This window comes from Lithobates pipiens, unplaced genomic scaffold, assembly GCF_037356315.1.
Source record: "Lithobates pipiens isolate NorthernLeopardFrog02 unplaced genomic scaffold, aLitPip1_a1.2 Scaffold_16, whole genome shotgun sequence".
Classification (NCBI taxonomy): domain Eukaryota; kingdom Metazoa; phylum Chordata; class Amphibia; order Anura; family Ranidae; genus Lithobates; species Lithobates pipiens.
In genome coordinates, this window is record NW_027507748.1 from 179,226,174 (window position 1) to 179,245,677 (window position 19,504).

At 42.1% G+C, this 19,504-nt stretch overlaps 1 protein-coding gene across 1 annotated transcript in view; it reads right to left on the reverse strand.

Moving 5' to 3' along the window:
- PRKX (protein kinase cAMP-dependent X-linked catalytic subunit) overlaps positions 1-19,504 on the reverse strand; it is a 242,877-nt gene that overhangs the window by 202,437 nt on the left and 20,936 nt on the right. The window lies entirely within an intron of this gene.

Genomic DNA, 19,504 nt, shown 5'->3' on the forward strand with positions numbered 1-19,504 from the left:
GAAAGGACAGAGGGTCATGTTCCTCCATGCACTGAATACCAGGTATTTTAATGAGGCTCTGGCTAACCACATTGGTGGAAGAAGATACTGTAAGTATCAGCAGTAAATGTGGCAAGTAAACAACCAAAAACAACCAACCATGTTCATCAGGTTTGTTTTAAATGTAACTGACATTTTAAAATGAGGTTGGTTATCATTCAATAAGATCTAGCATGATACAGAACTCCTCGCCATTTCCTTTTTGAGCATGTTGCGTATCTCTTGTGTCAGCATTAGGCGCACCAGGGGAAGTCAAATAAACACTAGGTTGGCCCAATGCAGACAAGCTCTCGGCTGCAAATAGTGTGCATTAATATTTGCAGTTTAGCAGAGAAATTACAGACAATATATTGCAACTTGCTAGTCCTTAAAAGTGGTGGCTGCATTGGCCTTTTTCCCACTTTACTTTCACCTGATGATCCTGCCAGTTCCTCTCTTAGGCTGGATTCACACCTATGCATTTTTTTGTGCTTTTTGCATTTTGCAGATTTGCACTACAGATCGTGTTCCATAGGAACCCATGGTAAATGGACTGTAGTGCAAATCTGCAAAATGCAAAAAGCACTAAAAATGCATAGGTGTGAATCCAGCCTTAATCTCTGAAGCAAAAGGGGAGGTGTTCTGTAGTCCACAAAGCTGATCTAGGAACAATCACCAAACAGGATAGGGAATTGCCAGCTCACAAAACCTCTGTCAAGATCTTTAAATTTAGAAAATGATATCATTTACCAAAGAAAACACTGATTAGGAAATTGGTAGGCACATAGTTATGGCATTTGATCAGACAATACTATCTTAAAAAAATGGTCAAGCACTGAGGGTTCATTTCTTCTCTACAATAAAAATGTATATAATGTAATTTATATATAATAAATCCTAAAAAAAATAAATAAGAAGTTTTACTAAACCCAGGACCCTGCATTCATTAATTCTGGTCTGCCACGGTACACAGAACATGGAAATGCAATAGTTTTAGTACCGTATTTGCCGGCGTATAAGAAGACCTTTTACACTTAAAAAAACTGAGCAAAAAGGAGGGGTCGTCTTATACGCCGGGTCCGCTGCTGGGATGCCTTCTGGCTGTCCGGTAATACTGTATGTAGCTTCGGCTACATACAGTATATACCACTGAACCAATCCCAGTGAGCGATGTATTCAAATGAATACAGAGCCTGCTCGGATTGGAGCAGCAATCTCTGCCAATCCGAGCAGGCTACACACAGTAGCCTGCTCCGATTGGCTTTGAGAGTGAGGCGCGGGCTGATGATGTAACAGCCTCCGCCAATCCCAGCAGGCTTTGTATTCATTAATAGAATACATTGCTCGCCGTGATTGGCTCCAGCACCAGAAGGAAGAAGGAAATGGCTCCAGCAAGAACGAAGAAGAAGAGGGATATGAAGCGTCAGAAGCCTCGGAATCGGGGGTCGTCTTAAACGGTGAGTACGGGCAAAACATTTTAACTGTGCAGGTTTTTAGGGGGTCGTCTTATATGCCGGGTCGTCTTATACGCCGGCAAATACGGTAAATATAAACTGCTAAAGACCTTTTCTCATCAGCAGTTAGAGCAGTCTTGTGACTTGAATCAGTGTATGGTTAAAGCTTGTAGGAGGAGTTTTCATTCTACTCCGACTGTCTTATGAGGCTACAGGACCCCTGATCCTCTGCTTGGACAGTGCTGATTGGCCCTGTGCTGATCACATGCATGCTCTCAAAATAAATAAATAACTCTCTAGCAATACACACCAAATTGAGCATGTGCAGTTTGCCCCCAAGGCTCTATTCTGTCAGGAGATGGATTGGAGTCAGAGGACGATCAGAGAGACAGGACCACACAGCCTTTATACGCAATGCAGAGGATTAACCCCTTCAGTTCCACAGTGAGTATAACAAGCATGCGTTACTGCATATACAGACTGAGGTACATTGTGATGACTAGGCCCCTCGTGTGCTGTAGTATCAACCGTCGGCCCCTAGCTGACTACCAGACACAGTAGTGACATAGGAGATGGCAGGAAGAACCCTTGCGTAAAGTATATCCAACACACCCAAAGGTACATCAGATGTGAAGATTCAGTTAGAGGCAGGTCCTTTTGGACAAAGCCAGGAATCGCCCCCGTTCTAGAGAGGTAAGCTTTAACACTGGGTTCACACTGTTGCGCTGCAGTAAAGTGTGGCTTAGTACGCTCGTTTTCATATTAAATAAAAATGCACATTTGCCCATCGAAGAATGTGTGCTAAAGTGCCATCAATCTTAACGGCACCCCAGCATATCTTGCCAACATACATGCATTGCAGCACACCACAATGCACGGCAACACAATACCGTTCATTGGGGTGTGCTACGCAAAAAAAAAAAAATTTATTTAATCCCTATTGTTATGCAATGTTAATCCCTATTAATATTTGTTAAGTCAAGAATCAAAAAAAATATAATAGACCTCATATGCAGACTTCTTACGTTTTAGATTGACACACCTAAACCCTGGTTGGGTAGCGTTTACAGCCTGTATAGCCCCTTCCATACAGTTGAGTGACCTACTTGTCTTCTTGCTTGGGGCAAGGAGAAGGGCAAAGCATCCAACACTATAGAAGAGATAACACAAACACTGTAGTGAACAATCCACTGGTTCAATGCAAACGTTAACACTGCCTGCCCAGTGGTACACATACCAGCCTCAAAAATTAGATGTCTGACATAAAAGGTCATATATCCTACCAGGGCACATAATTAGGGGTTTAGGAGATATCACCTGTATCTGCATGTGCCAACGTCATTGGCACATGCGTGCTGAAGCAATGGCTCGTTCGTGCCGTTGCTTCAGCTGATGTGCCATTATGGCTCCTGCGTGCATGCGCGGGAGTGACGTCGTCGCAGCCCCGACCAATCACAGCACCGGAGCCCGCGCAACCCAGAAGTAACTCCGGGAGACATGTCGCCGGGCAGAGCAGTGTGTCGGGGCCACTGGGGGGGCCTCGATCCAAGGTGAGTATTTTAAATGAGCTAGCATGCTATGCATACTAGCTCATTATGCCTCTGTCTTGCAGGTTTTTTGTTTGTTTTTTCGTAGGTTTACAACCACTTTAATTATCTTTCACATGTAAGAAGCATCTGTTGTTTAAAACCACTTGCGACCAGCTGTCGTCATTATACTCTGCGGCAGGTCGGCTCGTTCCCACGAATCGCCGTAGCTGTACATCGGTCCGTTTTACAGCTAAAGCAGGCCCGCTACAGGGCGGGGGAGCAGATGTGCGTGGCCAGCGGCCACGATATCCACCGGTTACCTGCGATTGCTCTACAGAGAGCCAGAACGGGGGATCTGTCAATGTAAACAAACAGATCCCCATTCTGACCGGGAAATACAGAGTGACCATCTGTTCCTAGTGACTAGGAACAGTGATCTCTCTGTGCTCTTAGTCAGTCGTCTCCCCCCACAGATAGAAACATCGCCCAGGGAACACATTTAACCCCTTGATCACCACTAGTGTTAACCCCTTTCCTGCCAGTGTCCTTTATACAGTAATCAGTGCATTTTTATAGCACTGATCCATGTATAAATGGCACCTGTCCCAAAAAAAGTGTCAAAATTCTCCAATCTGTCCGCCGCAATTTCGCAGTCCCGCTAAAAATTGCTGATCACCGCACTCACTAGTAAAACATATGTATGTATATATATATATATATATATATATATATATATATATATATATATATATATATATATATATATATATATATTGGCCTAAACTGATGACATCTTTTTTATGGGAGGGGATATTAATTATAACAAAAAATTAAGTTAGAAAAAAAAAAAAAAAAATATATATATATATATATATATATATATATATATATATATATATATATACATACATACACACACACACACACACACACACACACACACACACACACACACACACACACACACACACACACACACACACACACACACACACACACACACACATTTTTAAAAATGTCGGTCTTTTATTGTTTATAGCGCATAAAATACAAACTGCAGAGGTGATCAAATACCACCAAAAAAAAGCTCTATTTGTGGGAAAAAAAGGACGTCAATTTTTTTAGGTACAGCGCCGCAGGACCGCGCAATTGTCAGTTAAAGCGACGCAGTGCCGTATCGCAAAAAATTGCCTGCCCCTTAAGGGGGAAAATATTCCGGGCCTTAAGTGGTTAAAGAGACACCATCAATTTACCCATCCATGCTGATAGCCCACTTGAACAAGTTATATTCGCCTATCCGTTCCTGAAGAGGTAAAGTGGCAGCGTCTCTTTAAATACAAAGAGATGTTGTACATACTTCTTCACAACCAATCCAGATAGGTCACTTACAGGTCAGGTTTTTACCAAGTGTGTCTCTAAACATATTGTTGCCTGAGAGATGCTGCAAAGTTAATTAGTATAATTTAGACATATTCAGCACTCTTTTGGCCATTGGAGACTGTAGAATAGGATTGTCTGACTTAAACACTTACATTTCTGTAGATGAAAAGCATTTTATTTTACATGATCAAAACAGGCATCACTTCAAATAGAAAGGACACTTGGGTACTGCGGCAATGTGTTAGGAATGAATAAAACAAAAATAAAATCCTCTCTTACTAGATTGAACGGTTCCCGAAAAACTGGGTAGGCCCCAAAAAATAAATTATCATAAGTTCACGAAAAAAAAAATACCTTTATAATATTACCCGAAAAATATAAAGACATACTGTACAAAAGTAAACATTAGGGGATATCTCTAAGCGGCATGATAAGGTTTTAAAATATTCCCAAGCTTAAAAAAAAAAAAAACCCTCCAAACACACCTCAGTTTTTGTAATTTAGTTTAATAAAGCAAAATCTACAGTATATTGTGATATTGTCTATAGCAGTGGACTCCAAACTTTCTAAACAAATGGCCAGCTTACTGTCCTTCAAACTTTAGGGGGGCCGCACTGTGGCTAGAGGGAGTAGAAAAAGTACGGGCATCAGTGGGAGTAAACAATACCCCTGCCATTGGTATTAGGGGGAGTAATAGTGTCCCATCATTGATGTGAGAGGGAGGAATGGTGCTCCATCATTGGTATCAATGGGAGGAATGGTGCCCCATCATTGGTATCAGTGGGGGGAATGGTGCCTCATCATTGGTATCAGTGGGGGGAATGGTGCCTCATCATTGTCATTAGTGGGAGGTACAGTGCCCCACCACTGGTGTCAGTGGGAGGAATGGTACCCCATCATCGGTGTCAGTGGGAGGAATAGTGTTCCATCATTGGGGTCAGTGGGAGGAATAGTGCCCCATCATCGGTGTCAGTGGGAGGAATAGTGCCCCACCACTGGTGTCAGTGGGAGGAATGGTGCCCCATCATTGGTGTCAGTGGGAGGAATAGTGCCCCATCATTGGAGTCAGTGGGAGGAATAGTGCCCCATCATCAGTGTCAGTAGGAGGAATAGTGCCCCATCATTGGGGTCAGTGGCAGTCGGCGGGATAATGACCCGAGGTTGGATAAAAGCAAGCAAAGGGCCACAGTCTGGAGACCACTGGTCTATAGCATTGACCAAGGATTTATTAAAGACTTTTGCTTCATGGTATATGCAGTATAATAGTGATTTGCCCCATTTCTATGAGAAGTTATGCCAAATACTGTAAAGAATCTTTGTCTAGCACTAGTTATACAATCACTAAACACAGTTTAATTATGAAAGTGCTATAAGTCTATAATTAGAAATGATGAGCTTGTCAGACACTTAGTGTGTGACAAGTTCTTACTTGTGCTCTCCGCAATATGAATGCCTACCACTTAACTGTGGTCTGAAGTGCCGACCTGCACCGTGACTCATCCTAATGTCCATTAACGCAATGTTCTACTGGGAAACTGATGTGTGTGTTATAATACATGTATGGGAGGAAGGGTTGTTAATTGATAACTGGTTTGCACCGATTTGTACTTGGCCACAATAGTAACCCTCTGTTGGAGATCTCTGACTTCGTGAAGTCACATTTTCCCCAACTGAGATCATTACCAGAGCTGTATCTGATATTTTAATATTTCTCTTGCTCAATACTACATTTTCTTCAATTACTTTTAAAGCAGTCGAATGAAAAAAATATATTATAATAATATAATATTATATTTTAAAATACGGTAACTCCATTCCACCAAAAACAGAGTGGCTGAAAGATCCTAGCAGGAATGAGTAAATAATGAAATGTCTATTCACCTGTATAGTTGCGACCCCTCAATCCACTGGCTTCAAGCTCTAAGATGCTTCCAGGACCAGTGGCAGCTTGTTTTCCTTCAGCATTTTTGTCACCTCTTTATACGCGTGTCTGAGGAATGTTACACCAAAAAAGTTCCTCTTCCCAATAGTTATCAAGAGCCTTATCACACAACTATTGCTTGCGTGGTTAGAAACTGCCGGCAATTACACAAAGGAGAAAACGTTGTATAAAATTGACAAGTATGCTCCCAAGTTAGAGGAGTCCACAGCAGTTGTGAGACCAACCACATGGGTAATGGAAAAATAGATCACGTAAGTCAGTGATTCTAAACCAGGGTTCCTCCAAAGGTTGCTAGGGGTTCCTTAAGCATTGGGCAATTTCTGCCTCTCAGATAAGTTCCCTCTAACACCATTGTTTTTTTTTTAACTATCTGTAAGTAGGTAATTCTTCCCAATGACCACAAGTGTAAGGACCATTCTTCCCCCTGACCATCACACGAATGTATCATGAGTTGTAGATTTCTAATTTTTAGCAGGGGTTCCCCAAGACCAGAAAACTATTTGAAGGGTTCCTCTGTGTTGAAAAGGTTGAGAAAGGCTGACGTAAGTATTCCCAGTGCCTTCATCTTCCCTGAAAAGTGCTGAGGACCATAAAAACCCATAAGGGAAATATCTAACATCTACGAACATGAAGACTCATGCCAAGGCAAGGTAACAAGTCAACGAAAACTAAAGCTGGCCATACACTAGAACAGGGGTCTCCAAACTTACTAAACAAAGGGCCAATTTACTGTTCTTCAGATGGGGTGGCCAGTCAGTAAATAGAAAATGGGCTGGTGTCAAAGGGAGTAAACCATGCTTCAATCACTGGTATTAGTGGGAGGAATAGTGCTCCATCGTTGGTATCAGGAGAAGGAATAATGCCCCGACACTGGTGTCAGTGGTAGGAAATATGCCCCAAGGGCCATATACAGGGCAGACAAAGGGCCACAGTTTGGAGATCAGTGCACTAAAAGATTTTCATAATGTTTTATTTATCTCATGGTTAGTGGTGTCAAGTTGGCATTCATTTTCAACTGTAGTGATGAAAAAATTTTAAGGAACGGGATCTAATATTTTTTTGTTTGAACGAAATTCTGTGATTCTAATTTTTATTCAGGGAAAAACAAATCTACTGTAATGGAACCTGCTGAATACGTCTAATATACAATATTCAAATAACAGATCTATATGAAACTTTAAGCCCTTGTACACACGGTCGGACATTCCAACAACCAAATCCGTTGGATTTTGTCCGACGGATTTTGTCTGAAACTGTTGCATACACACAGTCGGACAAAGTTGTCAGAAAATCCGATCGTATTTAACGTGATGATGTTATTTAGGACGGGACTACGTTCAGGCTAGTAGCCAATAGCTTTGGTCTAGGAATTTGATCCGAACATGCATGGCACTTTGTCCGATCGGAATTCTCTACACATGATCGGAAAAAGTCCGATCGGATCATGTAGTTGGAAAATTTTAAAATTTTAAAGCCCAGCTGGAAAACTTGGTCCGTCGGATACTCCGACGGAAACAGTCCGATGGAGCCCACACACTGTCAGATTGTCCATCGGAATGTCCGACCGTGTGTACAAGGGCTAAGGGTTTTGAAACAAAATTTGTTGACTCAATGATGGCAAGAAAGAATATTCTGATGAATATTTTTGTATGAATGTTTGTACAAAACTCTACCAATGTAGGGAGAGCTTTACAAGGACATCAAAGTATAAAACTGTGGGTTAGAGGATACAGATATAAATGCCATTTATACAGAGATATGAAGGAATTGATTTTTTCCATCACGTCAGGTGACTGTATATCTACACAAATGACTTGAATAACAGTATGTTTGTATGAACTGAACCCGACTGTTGAATAATTAGGCCAAGTGCAGAAACAAAGAATTTGCACACTCTACTGCAGTTCATGAAAACTGGTAAATGCACATTCAAAAGGATCGTGATTCACCTACAAACTATACAAAATGCCATAAAAAATAGTGTAAAAAATTCATATGTGCACAGTAAAACATGGTTTACAATATTACTATGTTGTAAGCATTACTAAGACCAGAGTTACTAGAAAAAACACATGACTATTTATACAAACAGGCATTTTTCCAGCTTAATGGATTTGTCAGCATGAAACTTCATTCATTTTCATGGGAAAAAACTGTGTATGGAATAAGGGCAGCCATACATGGATCAAAATCTGTCTGGTTCAGCATGGACCGATCAAATTTCAATCTGTGTATAGGCAGGCAGGGTATACACAAGTCGACCTATCAATCAACGTGTGTACAACCAGCCAGTCAGGTTTTTCCCGAATGATCAGTGCCTGACGACTATTGTATTAAAGCAGCTGTGACCTGCTCAGTTGCTTGAAGACTCATACAGTGACTGGATCTGATAGGATATAGTCGCTTTTCGGCCAAAAAATTTCCACCTGTTGAGTAAAATTTTTAGTTGACATTTGTTGAGCCAAGTGATGCCAATAGGGCCATCTATGGCACAAATTTTGCCAGATTGGGCAGCAAATGACCAACATCTGAGCCACCCATTACTAGCTTAAAGCAATGTTCTAGCAGTTTTAATATGGAGCACATGCGTATGCAAAGTCATAGAAGTTGAACAGACTTTCAGTCCTAGAGTCCACAATGAGAACTACAATTCAGTGCTAGCATAATACACTCACAGACAAAAGAGCTTCTCCATACCAGTCCTAAAGGTGACCATAAATGGCCCAAGTCTTCGAAGTGAGGTGACCAACACAATAATTTCATGAAATATTCAGGCCATGTAATGCTGCGTACACACGATCCAAAATCTCGCCAGCAAAAGTCCAATGTGAGGTTTTGGTCGGAAAATGTGACAGTGTGTATGCTCAATCGGACTTTTGCTGGCAGAGTTCCAGCCAGCAAAATATTGAGAGCAGGTTCTATTTTTCGGGTGGAAAAAGTTACGATTGGAAATTCCGATCTACTGTACAAATTCCGACGCGCAAAATTCCTACACATGCTCGGAACCAATTCGAAGCATGCTTGGAAGCATTGAACTTCATTTTCTCGGCTCGTCGAGGTGTTATACGTCACCGCGTTCTTGGCGGTCGAAGGTTCCGAGAACTTTTGTGTGACCGTGGGTATGCAAGCCAAGCTTTAACGGAATTCCGTCGGAAAAACCATCCAAGTTTTTTTCTGACGGGAAATCCACTCGTGTGTATGGGGCTTTAGTGCTACGAAGCAACATACTGGAAAATCTCTGGGTGATATATCAAAATGGGGACACTCTCTCAACTCCTGTGTTTTGCCAAGTTAAAGCGGAGGTCCACCCTAAAATGGACCTCCGCTCATCGGAATCCCCCCCCCCCCTCCGGCGCCACAATCGGCACCTTTCAGGGGGGAGGGGGGTGCAGTTACCTGGATAATCCACGTAACTGCACCCACTTCCGGGCTAGCTCTCTGCGGAAAGGGGCGTACGTTACGCCCCTTTCCGCAAGCGCCCGCCCCTTCAGCAAGTGCCCCGCTGCCTGCTGGGAAACACACAGCTCCCAGAGGCAGCGGGGACCGTCCGGATTGCGCCGCGCGGCTCGCGCATGCGCAGTAGGGAACCGGGAAATGAAGCCGAAAGGCTCCATTTCCTGATTCCCATACCCAAGATGGCGGCGGCACGAGCGAGCGATCGGCTTCGGGTGCCGACATCGCGGGCGCGCTGGACAGGTAAGTGTCACTATTTAAAAGTCAGCAGCTGCAGTATTTGTAGCTGCTGGCTTTTTAAAAAAAAAAAAAAAACGCGGAGTCCCGGTGGACTCCCGCTTTAAGGAGAAAAACTATAGCAGGCTAGTAGAGTTTGAAATGTAAAACAGCACAAAACAGATCTTTTACCTTCTACAATTCATAATGAGAGATCTTCCATAGACATCTTGTTACTAAACATCCATTGTCCACACACATGTGACAAAAGTCAACACTGCAGCCAGAGCCTTACTTCAGATGCCAACACAGCCAAAACATTTTTTTTTAGTATTGAAGACATTAAGAAAGGAATATAATCCCTGCCAAACATGTTTCTATGTCTTTCTCTTTTGGAAAGACTTCCTTATGAGTCTTAAAAATATCAAAATTTATAGGAAGTGAGGAGAAATCCCCAACAGGGACAAAGCAAAAAAATAAATAAAAAAACCTAACACGCTCGGATTTCCACTATATACAAAACTGAAAAAAAAAAAAGAAGGATTTGATTGGAGATGGGCTTGAAGGTAATTGACAAGAACGATAAAACAAATGAATGGGTAAAAGCAGCACATTGGCTAAGTGGTTAGCACCTCCGCCTAGTAGCACTAGGGTCATCTGTTCAAGTCCGAACCATGATTCTACCTACCTGGAATTTGCATGCTTTCTCAAAGCCTGAATGAGTTTCCTCCCACATGTCAAAGGCATACTGGTAGCTAGTGGTCATTTTTGTCGACTAAATAAAAAGATTTTAGTCGACTAAAACCAAAACATTTGAGGTGACTAAAATATGACTAAAACTAAAATGGCATTTTATTCAAAAAGACTAAAATACAACTAAAACTAAAATGTAATTTTAGTCAAGATTATGACTAAAACGTAATTGAAATTTGAAGTCAAAATGAACACTGGTCTGTAGTGCATGTTCAAACCTTAGAGCCCTGTCACACTGAGAACGTAGCTGCATTAGCGGCAAAGCGCTGCTAGTTTTAACTGAACTTTACCATAGTTTTAGAGGCACTTTTCGGCCTCTAGAGGGGCGCTTTTAACCCCCCCAGCGGCCGAATGAAGGGTTAAAAGCACCCGCAATGCGCCGCTGCACATTGATTTCAATGGGCAGGGGCATTTTAGGAGTGGTGTATACACCGCTCCTAAAGTGCCCCAAAGATGCTGCTTGCAGGACTTTTTTAATGTTCTGCCAGAGCAGCGCCCCAGTGTTAAAGCACTCAGGCTCAATTAAACTTTCCATTCACATCTACTTGTATTTTCATACTGAAACCCAAAGCTCCACAGACATGGACAGAGCTTTGCTCCTCCATAATTGATGTACCTAGAACCCCTATAGCAGTAATGTTCTCTTCATTGTAAATAGAGTATTACAGGATCACATGTCGTACAGTGCCATCACATGACGTGCAGAGCCATCACATGACGTGCAGAGCCATCACATGACGTGCAGAGCCATCAAATTACACCCAAAACTTGTCATTGGCATCTCAATGAATCCTTGATACGAAATCCCGAGATCCAACCCCAACTGCAACAAAAATTGTCAGAATTTTTTTAATTAAATGAAGGTTCGTTGTTGGAGATTTCCACCTTGTGGGAAGCCCATAAGGCATTTTTCAGAGGTGAGTGCATCTCTGCAGGCTCACGCCTAAAACTAGACTCCACTAAGCGGAAAGCTGAACTCACCTCCCAGCTGAAAACTGCAGAGATGGATCTAGTTAAAGCGGAGGTCCACCCTAAAATGGACCTTCCGCTCATCGGAACCCTCCCCCCCTCCGGCGCCACAATTGGCACCTTTCAGGGGGGAGGGGGGTGCAGGTACCTGTACAGCACAGGTATCTGCACCCACTTCCGGGATAGCTCTCTGCGGAAAGGGGCGTACATTACACCCCTTTCCGAAGGTCCCCCGCTGCCTGCTGGGAAACACACAGATCCCAGAGGCAGCGGGTCCATTCTTATTGCACAGCGCGACTCGCGCATGCGCAGTAGGGAACCGGGAAATGAAGCCGAAAGGCTCCACTTCCTGATTCCCATACCCAAGATGGCGGCGGCAGCACCCGAGAGACGATCGAGAGATCGGCTTCAGGTGCCGACATCGCGGGCGCGCTGGACAGGTAAGTGTCACTATTTTAAAAGTCAGCAGCGGCAGTATTTGTAGCTGCTGGCTTTTAAAAAAAAAAACGTGGACTCCCGGCGGACTCCCGCTTTAACTCCCCCACGGTGGAACGATTACGAGCTGTTGTCTCGATCCGCATTAAATAATTCGACATGAGCAGGATATCCAAATCTTTGCTGTAGTCCAGACAAAAATAATACGAGTATACCAACAAACCGCAAAGGATACTGGGTAATTCACTTAAACCACGTCCTTTCTTAGCAATCCCTGATCACCTAATGCACCCAGATGGTACCCCCACCTACTGTCCCATGGCTATGTCTAAGGTGTGGTGAATTTTACCAGGGACTTTATAACTGTCTGAGCTCTGAATCTAATTCCCATTTTACATAGGCAAATGTGCACCGCATACTAGCTCATTATGAAATACTTACCTTTAGAACGAGGTGCCGGCATCTCACTCGGTCCACGCTGAGGGAGCGGACATGTTCCCTCTGCGTATCTTCCGGTTATTGCGGCTCCGGTGCGGTGAGTGGCCAGAGCCGCAATGTCGTCACTCCCACCCATGCGCAAAGTTTTCTTCCCGGCAAGGTCTGGCATCTGCCGGACTTTCAGCTGAGAATCCCAGTGGCTCATTGCGAGGGGAATATCTCCTCAACCATACAGGTTGAGGAGATATTCTTTTTACCTATTTTTACCTTATTATAGGCTTACCTGTAGGTTAAAGTCAACAATTTGACTATACAACTGCTTTAAGACTTTTTGATGTTTTACTTTCTGTTATTATTTTGTATGGTATAGTAAATATGCGTTGTTGATCCAAGATGCGTTGATCTTCCCAATTCTGATGCTCGGTTTGAACTTTAGCATGTCACCTTCACCATGTCTAGATGCCTAAATGCATTGAGTTGTTGCCATGTGATTAGCTGATTAGCGATTTGTGTTACCAAGCAATTGAACATGTGTATCTAATAAAATGGCCGGTGAGTATATATATATATATATATATATATATATATATATATATATATATATATAAATGCGAGTTAGGGACCTTAGATTGTAAGCTCCATAATGGTAGGCACTGATGTGAATGTACAATACGTGAATGCCTAGTGCAGCCACCTGAAGTTTCTGTATACCTTGACAAGAATGGTAGCTGCTGCTTTAGTGGTCTGTTATATACACTAAAAACTAAAATTAGCATACCATAAACCCAATATATCCAAACAAATCATCAATGGAAAGCTTTTGAAAGTAGAAAAGAAAGCGCTAACTTAACATACCCTACACAACTGAAAAGGCTATCTTTATGTGTATTTACAAGAACATAGTCCTTCCTGGACACTAATCTAAAACATGTGGTTTTCAATGGTATGCTTACCTTCTCCTTGCTAAATCTTTGACGTACAAAAACTCACGTGTATTAATCAAACATATTTTATCACCTAGAACGTGAAGTAAATACTTAAATGTGTTTTTTGTTCCCGATATTGAAAACCTCACTAGGTACTAGGCACAGGAAACTTGATAGAACTGCCAACTTCACCTATGAAAACTAAAATATATAGAACACAGAAGATTGTCTTTGTGTGGTTATAGATTACCTCCTTCCAAACGTTTTATCACAAGAATGGCATTCCAAATAGGATATGCCTAGCATTGATTAGAGTTAAAGGGTAACTTCATTTTTAGGAACATGTTACATGCTCCACCCTAAAAATGGGTAACCTGTAACATGTTCCAAATCCTGCAACCGTTGCCTCGAGAAACAGCAAGTAGGGGATCTTCTCCCTTCTCTCAACGCCACTATTTCAAAAAAATGTGGCTGTCTGTAGCTCTGACCACATCATTCTGTGCATGGGAAACTACAAGTACCAACAGCCTTTGCAGCTGTTGGAGTGTAGCTCTCAATGAACTACCATGGCACTGTTGAGTGCTCTGGTAGTTCATTGGCTCTTCCTGTCAGTGTGCATCTGCTTGGCCATATGAGTTATGAGCAGACAGGTACATTGACATGTCTACAGGAGTCCTGTATGGCTCCAATTATCTGCTGATCGCAGGTGCAATGCTTTACAGGCTACAAGTGAAAAAAAAAAGATTAACAAAATTAACCTGCAAAAAAGATGTGCATTTTTTTTTTTTAAAAGATGAACTTATCCTTTAACCACGTGATGTTCGCGCTATAGCCAAAAGACGGATACAGCGCTGACCTCAAATGCTGGGAGGGTGTCCATGTACGTCCTCCTGTTCTCAGGGTGCACACGGGGCGCACTCTGTGATCGCCGTGTTCTTTGGACATGGCTGATCACCGAGAAGGGTAAAGGGACAACCACAGCGGGCCCTTTACCACGTGATCAGCTATTAGCCAATGACAGCTGATCACTGAAGTAAACAGAAGCCAGTTGCCGGCTTTTTGTTTTCTTCATGCTAAATAAAGCTGGTAACCGGCTTCTGTTAGAAGGACATCAGTCCCCTACTGCTAATCAGCGTCTACCAGTGTCACCTATCAGTGCCCCTCAGTGCTGCCAATCAGTGCCTCATCATTAGTGCCCACCAGTCCCGCTTATTAGTGCAGCCTCATCAGTGCCCATTAATGCGGGAGAAAAATTACCGGTTTGCAAAATTTTATAACAAAACATGAAAATCATTTTTTTTTTTTTTCAAAATTTCCTTCTTTTTTTTTTTTTCTAAACAAAAAAAAAAAGGCAGTGGAGATTAAATACCACCAAAATAAAGCTCTATGTTTGTGAAAAAAATGCTAAAAATGTTACTTGGGTACAGTGTTGCATGACTGCACGATTGTCAAAGTATGAGAGTGCTGAAAACTGGAAATAGGCCTGGTCAGGAAGGGGGTGCCCAGTAAGCAAGTGGTTAAGGGCTTTTTAATTGTTTTAATCCCTTCTCACCATACCCTGTATGGTTATACTGTGTCATTGGTTTCCAAGCCCTACACCATGTTTCCAATCACTGCCCTGCTGATGGCCAAATAGATCTAAACCGAGTACTTGGGTGGGTCTGTTTCGGCAGACCCTCCAGAGAAAGAGGTCCATCTGGTTTGGGCCAGATGGACCGAGTGTAAGTACCCTTGTCCCCGTCAGGAGCCTAATGCCCCGGGGGATTCAGGGCAAGGCCCTCTGATTTTAGAGGGCTTATGTATCCATTGCACTTTTTTGTGTTTCACTCTTTATGTGTGTGGACATTTTTTTGGCACTGGGTGAAGTTTTTGAGTGTGTTTCACACGCCATGGGCTTTCAAAAAGCTGTATGCAGCTTGGAACAAACGGCTCTATAATATTAGGCTTTATGCAATATACACCAGAAGTTCTGAATGTTCAGCTGGGTAATAGGGTGTACAGCAACGATTTGCATAGCTCTGCCCTCTGTTCTGAAATGAGGGATAATCCCCTTATATCTGGGATATGTGATGGATTGAGACATGAAGGCTTTAATGTCAATAATGTGAATTCAGTTTAGAAAAAAGCAACACATTGTATGTGATGTTGTCCGAAGTGGAAATGTTCACTGAAAGGATCGTGTACCAATGGGGAATCTGCAACTGGGAGGTACATCATGGCGGTACAACTGTCACTTTCCCTAATAAGGTTCTCTCCACATTCCAAAACACTGCAGAACCTTACATACAGGGGAACGGCAACAGAGCAATCTCTCACTGGTTCAGTCATTGATTCCATTCGAAAAACAAAGACTTCATGGATCCCAGGTTATAACTAGCAACAGGCTTACTAGTGTGACATGGCCCTGAAGGTTGGTGGATGTGCCACCCTTGGTCTGGTATATTCACCACAAGCAAAAGGACCATATCATTCAATATTTAAAGTGACGCTAAGCACGCACTGTTTAATTTACATTGTCTCTTCTCTGTCACATGACCCAACTCTTTCCCAGCCTGTCTGCGGGGAAACATAAGTAGGGTGAGCTTCTAGTTCCCTGCTGCTACTTACATGTTCATAATACATTTTTTTTTTTTAACTGCCTTTGGAATACAGAGTAAAAATAAATAATTAATATCAACAAACGGTTTTAAATTGGCATACAAATATATGTTTGAAGAGAGCGCACACAGCAGGAGAACACCTAGTCCAATTTGCAAGATCCTCTTTCAGGTGCTCAAGCTCAGTGAATAGACATGGACTGCTCAGATGCGATAGGGAGGAAATGCCCAGCATACCGAAGAAATACACTGAAAACTGAGCATGTGCAGAGTTGCCACGACAGCTGCAAAATCCCTAGCTGAATTAGGGACATGAACAGAATGTGGAGATAGAGAGCAGCAGGATCAACCAAGTTTTTACAGAATACAGAAAAACAATCTCATAGTGACTGCGTATAAGCAGCATGTAATACTGCATTTTAGGCTGCATTCACACCTCAGCGTTTTGAATCATGGACAAATTTACCGCAATTTCAAAATGTTGAGGTGTTAAGAAAGAGAAATCGCAGAATGCACATTTAAGATGCTATTCATTTATGACTCCTAAAACCACTATGTGGTTCTGCTGCAATAAATCCTGCTGCAATTGTGACAACTTGCATCGCATGAAGCATGTCGCCAAAAAGTAGCCCCTGAACTTTTTTGGGGTAACAAGCTTCACGCAATGCAGTTTGCCCCAATTTATCACGTGAATATGGAGGCAATCGATTTTAGGTGCCATTCAAACGAATGGCATCTCAAATGTGCGTTCTGAAATTTGTCATTCAAACCTCCTCGCTTTGACATCACGCACAGAATCGCTGCAAATCTGTCTGCGATTCAAAACCCCAGGTGTGAATGCAGCCTTATCGATAGTTTATGATGTGGGTTTAGTGACAATTTAATGGGGTTAAAATATCAGAACAAATTGATTGTCATAATTGGTGTAAATGACTAGAAATTAGAGCTGCACAATTAATCGTTAAAAGATCGTGATCTCGATTCACCCCCCCCCCCCCCTCCCCTGACGATTTCTCCTGCAGAGGTTGCAGATTCTTTCATATAAACAAGTGGAGAATCTATCTGCTCACTCAGCTGTCAAAAGAAAACATGGGAAGTCTGCCAAGTTTTTTTTTAACTTGCAATATTGTAACTAAGCTTCCTTCTTAGATCAAAGGGATAGAACTTCTGTGTAAATAAATAATCTGGGCAGACTGCCAAGTTTTTAACAACATGTGAATGCAGGAAGTTTAACCACTTAAAGTCTAAATCTTTTTCTGACACTTCTTTCTTAAATTAAAATCAATATTTTTTGCAGAAAATTACTTGGAACCCTCAAACATTATATATATTTTAGCAGAGACCCTAGGGAATAAAATGGCAATTCCTGCAATATTTTAGGTCACACTGTATTTGCCCAGCGGTCTTTCAAATGCAATTTTTTGGGAAAAAATTCACTTCAATTAATGAAAAAAAAAAATTAAAAACAGTAAAGTTAGCCCAATTTTTTTTATTATAATGTGAAAGATGTTACGCCGCGAGAATCGTGATCTATCTTCTAAGCAAAAAAATTGTGATTCTCATTTTAGCCAGAATCGTGCAGCTCTACTAGAAATCCCATTCAAAATGCGGCCCCCCCCCCCCCCCAAGATGATATTATCGCCTTCTTAATTTTTTTGACCAAATTAAAGTCCTCAACAATGAAAAGTGCCAAGTGCAAAAATGCCACATCGAGAGACAACTTTTGGCCTGCCAATCTCAAACACCAAACTGATTGATCTCTGGCCAAAATAGTTACAACAGTGGAAGAAACAAAATAATTTTGATATAGCTCAATCAGATTATCAGATACAATTTATAAAAATTGTAGTTTTACTACAGATCAAAAAAATAAATTAAAAAAAGAATTGTGTGTTCAGTTGTTAGAGTTGCTCTTAGCTCAACAATAAAAGACAAAGAATACCAATATTACCCCTCTAAGCACCATCCTATACTACAACAAAATGCCAATGTATTAATTCCAGCTGAAAAATATTTCATATTATATTAGGGAGAAAAAGGGGTGATTTCTAAGTGCTATAGCACATTACATATTCCTTTATAGAGTAGCGCTAAGCAAGCAGGTGGAGCGACATTATGACGTCACCATGCTACGCAGATCTCAGAAGGACAGTCTACTACATGGAGCCGACCAGCTTCTATAATCTATGCAAATTTTAAAGTACTTTGTCTAAGCGCAATTTTTTATACTTAAAGTGGAAGTAAACTCTTCTATCGTTTTCAGTCAAGGAAGCTGCCATCTTGGCCTCTAATGATTCTTCAACTGCCATAATGCTGCACATGTGATCAGTTATGAAACCAGCCATTGGATGGTTTGAAAGTTTGGTTGAGAGCACAACCAATGTGAAAGTTAGCATTTCCGGCATGCCGGGAATGTAAGTGTTTTTTGAAACTGGGTTTACTCCCGCTTTAATTAAAACTTTTAAGGATTTTACGCTATGGCGAATTTATGTCTTTTTTTGGGGACCTTCTACGATTACGTCTTTATGAGGGTGGATCCTCATTTCATCACAAAGTTGGATAGATAGAGGCCTTGGCTGGGTTTCTGAGCCACAAGCGTATCTGACCTCAACTTAAAGCGGGAGTCCGCGTTTTTTTTTTTTTTTTTTTTTTTAAAGCCAGCAGCTACAAGTACTGCAGCTGCTGACTTTTAAAATAGTGACACTTACCCGCCCAGCGCGCCCGCGATGTCGGCACCCGAAGCCGATCTCTCGATCGTCTCTCGGGTGCTGCCGCCGCCATCTTGGGTATGGGAATCAGGAAGTGGAGCCTTTCGGCTTCATTTCCCGGTTCCCTACTGTGCATGCGCGAGTCGCGCTGCGCAATAAGGATAGCCCCCGCTGTCTCTGGGATCCGTGTGTTTCCCAACAGGCAGCGGGGGACTTTCGTAAAGGGGCGTCGATTCTGCGGAAAGGGGCGTACCTTCTGCAGAATCTACGCCGGAAGTGGGTGCAGATACCTGTACTGTACAGGTACCTGCACCCCCCCCCCTGAAAGGTGCCAATTGTGGCGCCGGAGGGGGGAGGATTACAATGAGCGGAATGTCCACTTTAGGGTGGACCTCCGCTTTAACTTAACTTTCACCTGTAATAGGAGGTCATCATAAGCTGGTAAGCAAGCACTCTGTAAGACGTAGGCATTTACAAAGGATCACGCACTCATTCTGGTGATGGATGGTGTATCTACTACCATTTGAAGGAATTTATTTCATCACCTTTGGACTTTCTTCTCTAATTCATTTAATGTATGAACTTTTTGGAATTTGGCGCTACTTTATAAAGGAATATATGTTACTAAGTGTATTTTGCTGCTTTTTTAGGTGTTAATGTTGTAAGAAAATAGCTAATTTTTTTCA